The sequence below is a fragment of the Oncorhynchus kisutch genome, unplaced genomic scaffold, assembly GCF_002021735.2.
Source record: "Oncorhynchus kisutch isolate 150728-3 unplaced genomic scaffold, Okis_V2 scaffold2329, whole genome shotgun sequence".
NCBI lineage: Eukaryota > Metazoa > Chordata > Actinopteri > Salmoniformes > Salmonidae > Oncorhynchus > Oncorhynchus kisutch.
In genome coordinates this window covers 15475-28677 of record NW_022264274.1, presented here as the reverse complement: position 1 = coordinate 28677, position 13203 = coordinate 15475, and positions in this window count along the sequence as shown.

Here is a 13203-nt window from a genome sequence, read left to right as displayed (position 1 = left end):
TTACTCAGTCGAGAATGAATAGGACATTCTGATCATGGATTGAAAAGGTTCACTGAAAAACATACTAATTGAAAAGTCCTAATTTCCTGATTTATACATGTTGAATTTCGATCCCAAACCTGATTTTAACTGAGCTGAAATTCAATTCAACCCAACCAGACATGCATCTAATCTGATCCAATCCATTCAAGGATGCTTCATGAAACTGAACTTGTTGATTGATGGAGAGCTACATAGAGCCCTGAGTCCTTTGTGATGAAGAGGAATAGATAGATGATGTGAGTCATTGGTCTAGGACAGAGCATGGTGCTGGATGGCCATGTGAACGAGGCTGCTCCTGCCCCAGTCTACCTACCTCAGTACACTGACTCATCCACCCCTTTCTCTGCTTCGTCAGCAGACATGCCTTGCCTCTGTCACTCTCCCAACACTTGCTCCGAGCTGAGAATTTGTTTGTGTGTATTTGTTTGTGTGTATTTGTGTGTGTTTGTGTGTGTGTGTGTGTGTTTAGGGGGTTGTGTGTATGTGTGGGGGTTGGTGCATGCATTGCATTGAGTCTGAAGGAGCATTTATCTGTGTGTTGGTGTTTGTTTGGTGTGTGTTGTGTGTTGCTTGCTGTGTAGGCGAGCTGTAGAAAAAGTAATCTCTGCTTCCTAAAAGGATTTAAAGGGCATCAGGAAGCCTGTCCCAGTCAGAAGAGGTGTCCCTTAACCTTCCTCAGTATGAGCCTCTCTCTCTCTCTCTCTCTTCTGTTATTATCTCTGTTCTTTTCTCTGTTTCCATGTTTATTTGAGTAAAGAACTGTACATATCAGATAATAAACTGAAAACAGGCCTGATGGAACCATTGACAGGAACCTTTCCTAAATGTTGATCAAACAAATGACATTAGACCAGTGGATTATAATTCCTTTTTGTCCGAATATTATAATATTTTCTTGGAAATCTTTTGACAAATGGATGGGAACCTAGCTTCTGTCTCTCTGTCCCTCTCTCTCTCTTACTGTCTCTCTGTCCCTCTCTCTCTCTTACTGTCTCTCTGTCCCTCTCTCTCTCTTACTGTCTCTTTCATTTTGTTTTCTGTCCCTCTCTCTCTCTTACTGTCTCTTTCATTTAGTTTTCTGTCCCTCTCTCTCCCCCTCTTTTTATTTCTCTTCTACCCATCAGCTGATCAAATCAAATCAAAGTTGTTATTTAGTAGTTTAGATGTTGTTCTCAAGGATCTCTGGCTGTTCTGGCTCTACTGTTCTGCATCTACTGTTCTGGCTCTTCTGTTCTGTCTCTACTGTTCTAGCTCTACTGTTCTGCCTCTACTGTTCTCTCTCTACTGTTCTGCCTCTCCTGTTCTGTCTCTACTGTTCTGCCTCTCCTGTTCTGCCTCTACTGTTCTAGCTCTACTGTTCTGCCTCTACTGTTCTGCCTCTCCTGTTTCTGCCTCTACTGTTCTGCCTCTACTGTTCTAGCTCTACTGTTCTGTCTCTACTGTTCTGCCTCTCCTGTTCTGCCTCTACTGTTCTGCCTCTACTGTTCTGCCTCTCCTGTTCTGCCTCTACTGTTCTGCCTCTACTGTTCTGTCTCTACTGTTCTAGCTCTACTGTTCTGCCTCTACTGTTCTCTCTCTACTGTTCTGCCTCTCCTGTTCTGTCTCTACTGTTCTGCCTCTCCTGTTCTGCCTCTACTGTTCTAGCTCTACTGTTCTGCCTCTACTGTTCTGCCTCTCCTGTTCTGCCTCTACTGTTCTGCCTCTACTGTTCTAGCTCTACTGTTCTGCCTCTACTGTTCTGTCTCTACTGTTCTGCCTCTCCTGTTCTGCCTCTACTGTTCTGCATCTACTGTTCTGTCTCTACTGTTCTGCCTCTACTGTTCAGCCTCTACTGTTCTGTCTCTACTGTTCTGCCTCTCCTGTTCTGCCTCTACTGTTCTGCCTCTACTGTTCTGTCTCTACTGTTCTGCCTCTACTGTTCTGCCTCTACTGTTCTAGCTCTACTGTTCTAGCTCTACTGTTCTGCCTCTACTGTTCTGCCTCTACTGTTCTGCCTCTACTGTTCTGTCTCTACTGTTCTGCCTCTCCTGTTCTAGCTCTACTGTTCTAGCTCTACTGTTCTGCCTCTACTGTTCTGTCTCTACTGTTCTGCCTCTACTGTTCTGTCTCTACTGTTCTGCCTCTACTGTTCTGTCTCTACTGTTCTGTCTCTACTGTTCTGCCTCTACTGTTCTGTCTCTACTGTTCTGCCTCTACTGTTCTGTCTCTACTGTTCTGCCTCTACTGTTCTGCCTCTACTGTTCTGCCTCTACTGTTCTGGCTCTACTGTTCTGTCTCTACTGTTCTGCCTCTACTGTTCTAGCTCTACTGTTCTGCCTCTACTGTTCTGTCTCTACTGTTTCTGCCTCTACTGTTCTAGCTCTACTGTTCTGCCTCTACTGTTCTGTCTCTACTGTTCTGCCTCTCCTGTTCTAGCTCTACTGTTCTAGCTCTACTGTTCTGCCTCTACTGTTCTGTCTCTACTGTTCTGCCTCTACTGTTCTGTCTCTACTGTTCTGCCTCTACTGTTCTGTCTCTACTGTTCTGCCTCTACTGTTCTGTCTCTACTGTTCTGTCTCTACTGTTCTGCCTCTACTGTTCTGTCTCTACTGTTCTGCCTCTACTGTTCTGTCTCTACTGTTCTGCCTCTACTGTTCTGCCTCTACTGTTCTGCCTCTACTGTTCTGGCTCTACTGTTCTGTCTCTACTGTTCTGCCTCTACTGTTCTAGCTCTACTGTTCTGCCTCTACTGTTCTAGCTCTACTGTTCTGCCTCTACTGTTCTGTCTCTACTGTTCTGCCTCTCCTGTTCTAGCTCTACTGTTCTAGCTCTACTGTTCTGCCTCTACTGTTCTGTCTCTACTGTTCTGCCTCTACTGTTCTGTCTCTACTGTTCTGCCTCTACTGTTCTGTCTCTACTGTTCTGCCTCTACTGTTCTGTCTCTACTGTTCTGCCTCTCCTGTTCTGCCTCTACTGTTCTAGCTCTACTGTTCTGCCTCTACTGTTCTGTCTCTACTGTTCTGCCTCTACTGTTCTAGCTCTACTGTTCTAGCTCTACTGTTCTGCCTCTACTGTTCTGTCTCTACTGTTCTGCCTCTCCTGTTCTGCCTCTACTGTTCTAGCTCTACTGTTCTGCCTCTACTGTTCTGTCTCTACTGTTCTGCCTCTCCTGTTCTGCCTCTACTGTTCTAGCTCTACTGTTCTGCCTCTACTGTTCTGTCTCTACTGTTCTGCCTCTACTGTTCTGTCTCTACTGTTCTGCCTCTCCTGTTCTGCTTCTACTGTTTGACAATATTTACTCTTGCTCTCCCCAAGCATAAAATACATTGATTCTGTCTCTGAAATGGCTTCTGCCCAGCACAACACTTTAAAACCTCTTCCCTGTCATTTTTGTTCCAGCCCAGCATTAACACACCTCAATGGCTTGGTGATTAGTGGACTAGTTGAATCAGGTGTGTTAGAATAACAATATGCAGTTTATTCATTTCAAATAATTTTTGTTATATTATATTTATAGTCCACTCAGTAACGTATGAGACTGCTGCGATGCAGACACTACTGTAGGAGGCTGCCTTGTTGCTCACATCAGACAGCATCCAAGGCCCTTGTCAGAATTATATTATATAACCTAGGGAGAGGAACCATGACACCTGAGCTACAACATTCACTGGACTAAGCCATTTCCAAAGGCTGCTCTGTGGACAACCTCACAGATATGTCTTTGTGTCAACATACAGAGACAATGAACATGCTATAGTCATATAATATAATTTATTATACTTTATAGTAGAGACCATCACCATCATGGGGAAGCTGAATCCAACATTTAGGTTCATGATCCAACATTTGACTTTTCTATCTGGCCATCATATCAAAGATAAATATGTATTTATCTGAGGCAGATTGTGTTTGTTTACAAATAGGTCTACAGGACCAATACGATGTGACATTAATCATCCTGGATAAATGAATGGCTGTACACCTGTGGTCAGCTGGGTACACCTGTGGTCAGCTGGGTACACCTGTGGTTAGCTGGGTACACCTGTGGTCAGCTGGGTACACCTGTGGTGGGTAAACAAGGGTGTTATTTTGGTTGTCCATCTGCTCCAGGTTAGGTTGAGTCAGAGCCAACTCATATACTAGTAGGGTTGTGATGATATTGTTTCCATGGCAAAAATGGAAACACAAAGCAGAACATACTCGTTGGTCCTTTAAAAACCTGCTGTATGGAAAATATTGTGTTCTATACCTTGGAAAACAAATAAAATGGGACTATGGATGACAACAGAAAGGTGCTTGTTAACATAAAGAAGTTAAATCCGCTTTTTTGTTTCCTTGCCATGATAATAACAGGTATCGCAATACTGGTATCGTCCCGGGCCTATATACTCTCTCTGTCTCTCTCTCTCTCTCTCTCCCTGTCTCTGTCTCTGTCTCTGTCTCTCTCTCTCTCTCTCTGTCTCTCTCTCTGTCTCTCTCTCTCTCTCTCTCTCTCTCTCTCTCTCTCTCTCTCTCTCTCTCTCTCTCTCTCTCTCTCTCTCTCTCTCTCTCTCTCTCTCTCTCTCTCTCTCTCTCTCTCTCTCTCTCTCTCTCTCTCTCTCTCTCTCTCTCTCTCTCTCTCTCTCTCTCTCTCTCTCTCTCTCTCTCTCTCTCTCTCTCTCTCTCTCTCTCTCTCTCTCTCTCACACACACACACACACACACACACACACACACACACACACACAGCCCCACCTGTTTCCTCTGCCCTGAATGATCTGCTCACTGTCTGTGTTATTTTGGCTGGACAAACACACACACACACCTCTATTTCTTGGCTTTGTGTGGTGTTTCCTGTAGTCTCCTTATTAATTTCAGGTTGGTGCCCACACTTCCTCCCACACTGTGAGCCTGCTTCAGCCCACACTGCCTCCCACACCTGCTTCAGCCCACACTGCCTCCCACACTGTGAGCCTGCTTCAGCCCACACTTCCTCCCACACTGTGAGCCTGCTTCAGCCCACACTGCCTCCCACACTGTGAGCCTGCTTCAGCCCACACTGCCTCCCACACTGTGAGCCTGCTTCAGCCCACACTGCCTCCCACACTATGAGCCTGCTTCAGCCCACACTGCCTCCTACACTGTGAGCCTGCTTCAGCCCACACTGCCTCCCACACTGTGAGCCTGCTTCAGCCCACACTGCCTCCCACACTGTGAGCCTGCTTCAGCCCACACTGCCTCCCACACTATGAGCCTGCTTCAGCCCACACTGCCTCCCACACTGTGAGCCTGCTTCAGCCCACACTGCTAGCATATGAACAGGAATGTCTTCTATTGGCTCACACAAATACACATACATACATACATACATACATACATACATACATACATACATTAAGTTGACTGTGCCTTTAAACAGCTTGGAAAATTCTGATCGGCTAATTGACATCATTTGAGTCAATTGGAGGTGTACCTGTGGATGTATTTCAAGGCCTACCTTCAAAGTCAGTGCCTCTTTGTTTGACATCATGGGAAAATCAAAAGAAATCAGCCAAGACCTCAGAAAAAAAATTGTAGACCTCCACAAGTCTGGTTCATCCTTGGGAGCAATTTCTAAACACCTGAAGGTACCACGTTCATCTGTACAAACAATAGTACGCAAGTATAACCGCCATGGGACCACGCAGCCATCATACCGCTCAGGAAGGAGACGTGTTCTGTCTCCTAGAGATGAACGTACTTTGGTGCGAAAAGTGCCAATCAATCCCACAACAACAGCAAAGGACCTTGTGAGGATGCTGGAGGAAACAGGTACAAAAGTATCTATATCCACAGTAAAACGAGTCCTATATCGATACAACCTGAAAGGCCGCTCAGCAGGGAAGAAGCCACTGCTCCAAAACTGCCTTTAAAAAGCCAGACTACGGTTTGCAACTGCACATGGGGACGAAGATCATACTTTTTTTCCGTACTTTTTGTTCAAATGTCTTCTGGTTTGATGAAATAAAAATAGAACTGTTTAGCCATAATGACCATCGTTATATTTGGAGGGAAAAGGGGGAGACTTGCAAGCCGAAGAACACCATCCCAAACGTGATGCACGGGGGTGGCAGCATTATTTTGTGGGGGTGCTTTGCTGCTGGAGGGACTGGTGCACTTCACAAAATAGATGGCCTCATGAGGAAGGAAAATTATGTGGATATATTGAAGCATCATCTCAAGACATCAGTCAGGAAGCTAAAGCTTGGTCGCAAATGGGTCTTTCAAATGGACAATGACCCCAAGCATACTTCCAAACTTGTGGCAAAATGGCTTAAGGACAACAAAGTCACGGAATTTGAGTGGCCATCACAAACCCGCAAACCCTAAAATTATGACCCAAGTTAAACAATTTAAAGGCAATGCTACCAAATACTAATTGAGTGTATGTAAATTTCTGACCCACTGGGAATGTGATGAAAGAAATAAAAGATGAAATAAATAATTCTCTCAACTATTATTCTGACATTTCACATTCTAAAAGTAAGGTGGTGATCCTAACTGATCAAAGACAGGGACTTTTTGATAGGATTAAATGTCAGGAATTGTGAAAAATGTAGTTTAAATGTAGTTGGCTAAAGTGTATGTAAACTTCCAACTGCAACTGTACATACATACAGAGATGCACACAGATTGACGCACACAGAGACAAAGAAATGCACACATTCAGAGATACACACACAGAAACACACACAGACAAATGGAACGCATCAATACTGTACACAGACACACACATAGAGATACACACACACACAGCCTTGTGCAGTGTTAACAGAAGCATCTCTCTCTCTCTCTCTCTCTCTCTCTCTCTCTCTCTCTCTCTCTCAGCCTCATTAATCCACCATTCCAGCCAAGTCTGCTGTATACAGTAGAACTGAGTTCCATGTATGTGTGTGTGTGTGTGTCTTTGAGCGTCCCTTTGTGTGTCTTTGAGCATCCCTCTGTGTGTGTGTGTCTTTGAGCGTCCCTCTGTGTGTGTGTGTGTGTGTGTCTTTGCGCGTCCCTCTGTGTGTGTGTCTCTGTCTGTCTCTGTATACACTACCGTCACTCTCACTCCCATCACTTGCCCCGAGGACAGAAATGGGCAAAAATAGCCTGAGCTACAAAAGAGCTACTGAGGATACAAGCAACTACAGGGCGCCATGGGAAATCATCTCTCTCTCTCTCTCTCTCTCTCTCTCTCTCTCTCTTGACCATGGAGGTGTGTGAGTCTTAGGAAGAGAGAAACGTTTAGCATATACACCCAATAAAGTATGTGTGACTATGGGAGGCCTGGTGAATGTAGTTGTGTTTGTGTACATTTATGTGTTTAATATTGCCTTTCCCACAGACCAATACTATGTAGTGTAAAATGTCCAGCTTCAAATGGAAGCTGCCTGAACATCACAGGTAGTAAAGTGTTTGTGCTATCTGTTTGGTGTTTTACTCTGTGTGACATATGGGGTTAGCAAACCTCCAGGGCCCTAGTCGGTACAGCTCCCCCTGTTATACAGACCTATTACTGGGTCATGATTCTTCATTATCTACAGCACATTTACGAGGGATTGGAGGTTTAGGAGACATATTTTAGCCAAGCCAAGTGAGCGACTGCGGCCAAAAGATACTGGCGCCAGGAAATCGATGAGGTGCCAGTGTTAAGTCCTATAGAGAGGGGGAGATGCACAGAGACACACACTGAGACCCTGGTTCCGATAGTGCAAGCTGTTGTATTTGCGTCAGGTCAGCTTTGGCTTATGTCAGATGCATCGATACACAGACACACTGCCAGATATATGTCATACACACGCACGTAGGCACATATGCACGTAGAATTTTTACTTCAATGCCAGGTTTAGTATCACAATACTCAATACCATCATGATACTTCATACCAAAGTGAGACCAAAACGATACCAATGCAAAAAACAAAACAAAAAACGTATTAGCTAAATGAATGGCCCTTGATCCAGACAGATCTTGTGTGTTCAATATCATTTGAAATGTTTGATTTTCAAATGTATGCATTAATGACTCACCACGTTTTTTTTAACCAATCTACATAACAGCATAATGGTAATAATTTATTTGAATGGTAAATCTCTATTGATCATCTAGGTAAATCAAGATGTAGCCTAGGCCTGTTCACAATACAGGTGAATGTATATTCAATAGAAGTGTGTTCATGCATTGAGTTATTGAGCTTGTTTTAGTTGATTTCATGGGGCTATAAATGAAAAACAATATGTTTACCTTCCAATTGTGACTTATTTTACTGTACTGATCAACAACATTTGCATAGAAGAAGCAATATCTTATTTTATAAAAGTGCGCGCTGTCTCTTTAAGACCCATGATGTCATTCACACACAGTCAGTTTTCTTGCCTGAAGCAAAGATGATCTTGACTGGGGCAGATGTTAGCCGGGGTAAACGAGTGAATGAATTACGTTTTTGGTGACAATTAGCTTTGTAATCAGCAATATTTTGAAATACTAGGGCTGTGATTGGTGTTGGCTTCAGCTGTAAGTTAGCAAGGAAAGTTAGCCTACAACGCTGGAAACGACCGGTATCTTCTTGCACTGTAGTGTTCTAGCCTGTAATGGACATTGTTTTGGGAACAGTAATTAGAAGTTTCAACATTTCTACTGTGTTGCATTATTAAAGTGTGTTAACTTTTATACAGCATAAGCATATGCAGCCCAGTTAGTTCAGTGGTTACTTAGAACAGGCTAGAGCTAGCAATGAGGAAGTGGAGCGGGCACCGTGCTCTAGAGCTAGCAATGAGGAAGTGGAGCAGGCACCGTGCTCTAGAGCTAGCAATGAGGAAGTGGAGCGGGCACCGTGCTCTAGAGCTAGCAATGAGGAAGTGGAGCGGGCACCGTGCTCTAGAGCTAGCAATGAGGAAGTGGAGCGGGCACCGTGCTCTAGAGCTAGCAATGAGGAAGTGGAGCGGGCACCGTGCTCTAGAGCTAGCAAGGAGGAAGTGGAGCAGGCACCGTGCTCTAGAGCTAGCAAGGAGGAAGTGGAGCGGGCACCGTGCTCTAGAGCTAGCAATGAGGAAGTGGAGCGGGCACCGTGCTCTAGAGCTAGCATGGAGGAAGTGGAGCAGGCACTGTGCTCTAGAGCTAGCAAGGAGGAAGTGGAGCGGGTACCGTGCTCTAGAGCTAGCAATGAGGAAGTGGAGCAGGCACCGTGCTCTAGAGCTAGCAATGAGGAAGTGGAGCGGGCACCGTGCTCTAGAGCTAGCAATGAGGAAGTGGAGCGGGCACCGTGCTCTAGAGCTAGCAATGAGGAAGTGGAGCGGGCACCGTGCTCTAGAGCTAGCAATGAGGAAGTGGAGCGGGCACCGTGCTCTAGAGCTATAAGGAGACATCTGCTGATAGACAGACTTGACAGGCACGGTGCTCTAGAACTATAAGGAGGCATCAGCTGATAGACAGACTTGACAGGCACCGTGCTCTAGAGCTATAAGGAGGCATCAGCTGGGCTGATAGACAGACTTGACAAGAGTAACAAAAGTTCTATTACAGAATCGTTTTTCATGTTCTACTATCGGTATACCGTGCAACACTAAGGGACACACACACACACACACACACACACACACACACACACACACACACACACACACACACACACACACACACACACACACACACACACACACTTGTGAAAGACGCAGACCTTTATTTCTCATGCTCAGGTTAAACCTCCTGGACTCAAAAACACTTCCAAAGGAGAGTCACTTTTGAAAATGCTTTTGAGTCTAGGAGTAGGTTTAACCTGGACCTGTGACGCATTTGGGTATCAGCGATTCTACATCTTCTGACTGGTCTAGTCTTTCACAGGTGTTTAGGAACTAGACAAGCTGATCAATATCTTGAATTGTAGCATTAGTTGTAGCCTTTAGTTGAAAGGGAATGGAAGAAAGGGTAGAGGAGGCAGGGGGAGGGGAAAGAAGAAAATGATTGTGATGGAAACTGAGGGAGATGTTTAAGAGAAGAAAGACGTGATTAGCAGAGGTAGAGAAGGGTGAGTGTGATGGAAACTGAGGGAGATGTTTAAGAGAAGAGAGACGTGATTAGCGGAGGTAGAGAAGGGTGAGTGTGATGGAAACTGAGGGAGATGTTTAAGAGAAGAGAGACGTGATTAGCGGAGGTAGAGAAGGATGAGTGTGAAAAAAGGAGAGGAGGTGGTTGGGAGAGGAGGAACAGGATGACTGAGGAAAGCAGTAGGAGGGGTTGGATGTCATGTCACAGAGGATGTACGTGTGCCAGCTACATGCTGCTTTAATATAATGCTAACAAGCTATTGAGTATAAAACCACTTTTGTTAGCATCAGGGTTAGGGGAGAGGAGACTAGTATTGTTAACATTAGCGCTAGTGGAGAGGGGGCTAGTTTTGTCAGCATTGACTCCTGGGACTTTTCTATTGGTTCCAGACCAACAGGCAAAATCAATCAAGCCCAGCTAAACTACGTTGAACACAAATATGAACACAACATGCAACAATTTCAAAGATCTAACTGAGTTACAGTTCATATAAGGAAATCAGTCAATTGAAATAAATGCATTAGGCCCTAATCTATGGATTTCACATGACTGGGGATACAGATATGCATCTGTTGGTCACAGATACCTTAAAAGAAAGTAGGGGTGTCTGGTCTGACCACAATTAGCCTTATGCAGAAAGAGACATCTCTTTCACATAGAGTTGATCAGGTTGTTGATTGTGGCCTATGGAATGTTTTCCCACTCTTCAAGTTGCTGTGTGAAGTTGCTGGATATTGGCGGGAACTGGAACACACTGTCGGACACGTCGATCCAGAGCATCCTAAACATGCTCAATGGGAGACATGTATGGTGAGTTTGAAGGCCATGGAAGAACTGTACAGATCCTTGCGATATGGGGCTGTGCATCATCATGCTGAAACATGAGGTGATGGCGGCGGATGAATGGCACGACAATGGGCCTCAGGATCTCATCACGGTATATCTGTACATTCAAATTGCCATCGATAAAATGCAATTGGTCGTTGTCCATAGCTTTTGCCTGCCTATACCATAACCCCACCACCACTATGGGGCACTCTGTTCACAACGTTGACATCAGCAAACCGCTCACCCACACAATGCCATACACGCTGTCTGCCATCTGCCCAATATAGTTAAAACCGGGATTCATCTGTGAAGAGCACACTTCTGCAGCGTGACAGTGTCCATCGAAGGTGAGCATTTCCCCACTGAAGTCGGTTACGACGCTGAACTGCAGTCAGGTCAAGACCCTGGTTATGACGAAGAGGACGCAGAGGAACTTCCCTGACACGGTTTCTGACTGTTTGTGCAGAGATTGTTTTGCTGTACAAACCCACAGTTTCATCAGCTGTACAGGTGCCTGGTCTCTTTGATCCCAGGTCTGTCAGTTACAAAGTGATACAGTCTCTTTCTCTCTCACCCCAAACAGAGAAGCAAAAACAGCAGCTGAACTCCTAATGCCGCTCATTACCGCAGGCTGTTGTGGGTCTTAATTATCCCTCCTTTAAAACTGAAAGGGGGAGAGTAGATCCCCCATCTCCATCCCTCTCTCATTGCCTCCAGTATCACAGGCAAGCTGGCATCTCACACCTGTCCATCTGTATAGACATACCCGCTAGGGGAAACCCGATAGCACACAGACACACACACACACACCAGCTGATAAGCCCATTTTAACTGCAGCTGGTGAACCAACCTAATGTACTACGTAAGATAAGATGAAGCAAAAAGCCGATACACACAAAATAACACTGGGTTCAAAGTTCAGTAGACAGATGGCAAAACGGAAGAACACTTCAGACAGACAGACGGACACACCCACCTACCTAGTTTTGCTGGGTCTTCCTTTCTCCTCCTTTACTAAGTTCTCTCTCACCTAGCTCAGAGTAAATATAGTGCTGTCTCTCACCTCCCCTGTCAGTATCCCTTAACAGACACCCCAACCTCCTGGGAAACAAACCCAAACCACCCTGGACACCACAGCACCTCTTTACTGCTGTCAAACACAAGGAAAAGACAATACTGAGGTACACATTTGTTGGTGTCAGAGAGTATTTGTTGTGTAATTGTATTTGGGAAGTGTCTGTATGGTTAGTAGAAAGGTTTGGAATGTAATGCTGGATAGTTGAATCCATGTTGTGAATATTTCATTGGACATTGTGTGTTGGATGACATGAAAATGTTGCCTGCTGTCAATAGCAGATAAGAGAACATTCTAATGAACAGCTCAACTCCTTACTTGACCTTCACACTAACTAAGACTTTCTAGCCCACACAGCTTTGACACCTGCTACAGAACTGTAGCGATGCGGGTCTACTGTACAGTACACCAAGCAACGTATTCTCAACACTGGGGAGGTTGCTAAGGATTCAACCTTCTATGAAAACAACCTAACCAGAGAAATGGCAAAGTATTGTTTCTATGACAACATGGTGCACAGTTGAACCAAATGATTTTGATGGCCTAGTTGGTTAAAGTGTGATACTCCCATCACCAGAGACCAGATTTGGCCCATTTAAAAGCAGGTTAAATCACTACATTTATATCCATATTTCTGGGGGAAATGATTTCATATCAGAAGCCTCCCTATTAAAATGATAGAAGAAACACTAATACTGACGAGCTTATTTCCTGTCTGCACCAGGTGAAGTCACCTCAAATATCCCCTCCCTTCTCCACCCATTGTAATTCTCATGTCAGACTTGACCATTTAGGAGGTAAAACCCTGGCAGGATTCTCCTCTGTAATAAAAGGATATCACTCCGACCTTCACGTTGCTTCCCTCCCCTGAGAGGAGGAACCAATGACCCAACATGGAGGATAGACTCATCAGATTTGCCCATTTTGCCGAATCATCTCAGACTTTTTATGTTAATGTCTTGAGACTTGAGGTAGTTTAGTAGTTTGAAAGTGTTGTTTCTTGTAGCGTCCTTGAACATTTGAACTTTTTTGTAAAGTCAGGGTTGTATAGCTCCAGTAAAGAAAGGAAAGGCTCCCACACTAATGCTGCTCCTTTAACTATCTTTCTATCTACAGTATGTCATACCCAGATCTGTGTGGGATGTACATATCACTGTATAGCTGTGATACAGTATGTGTGTGTGTGTGTATTATTATGTGTGTGTGTGTGTGTGTGTGTGTGTGTGTGTGTGT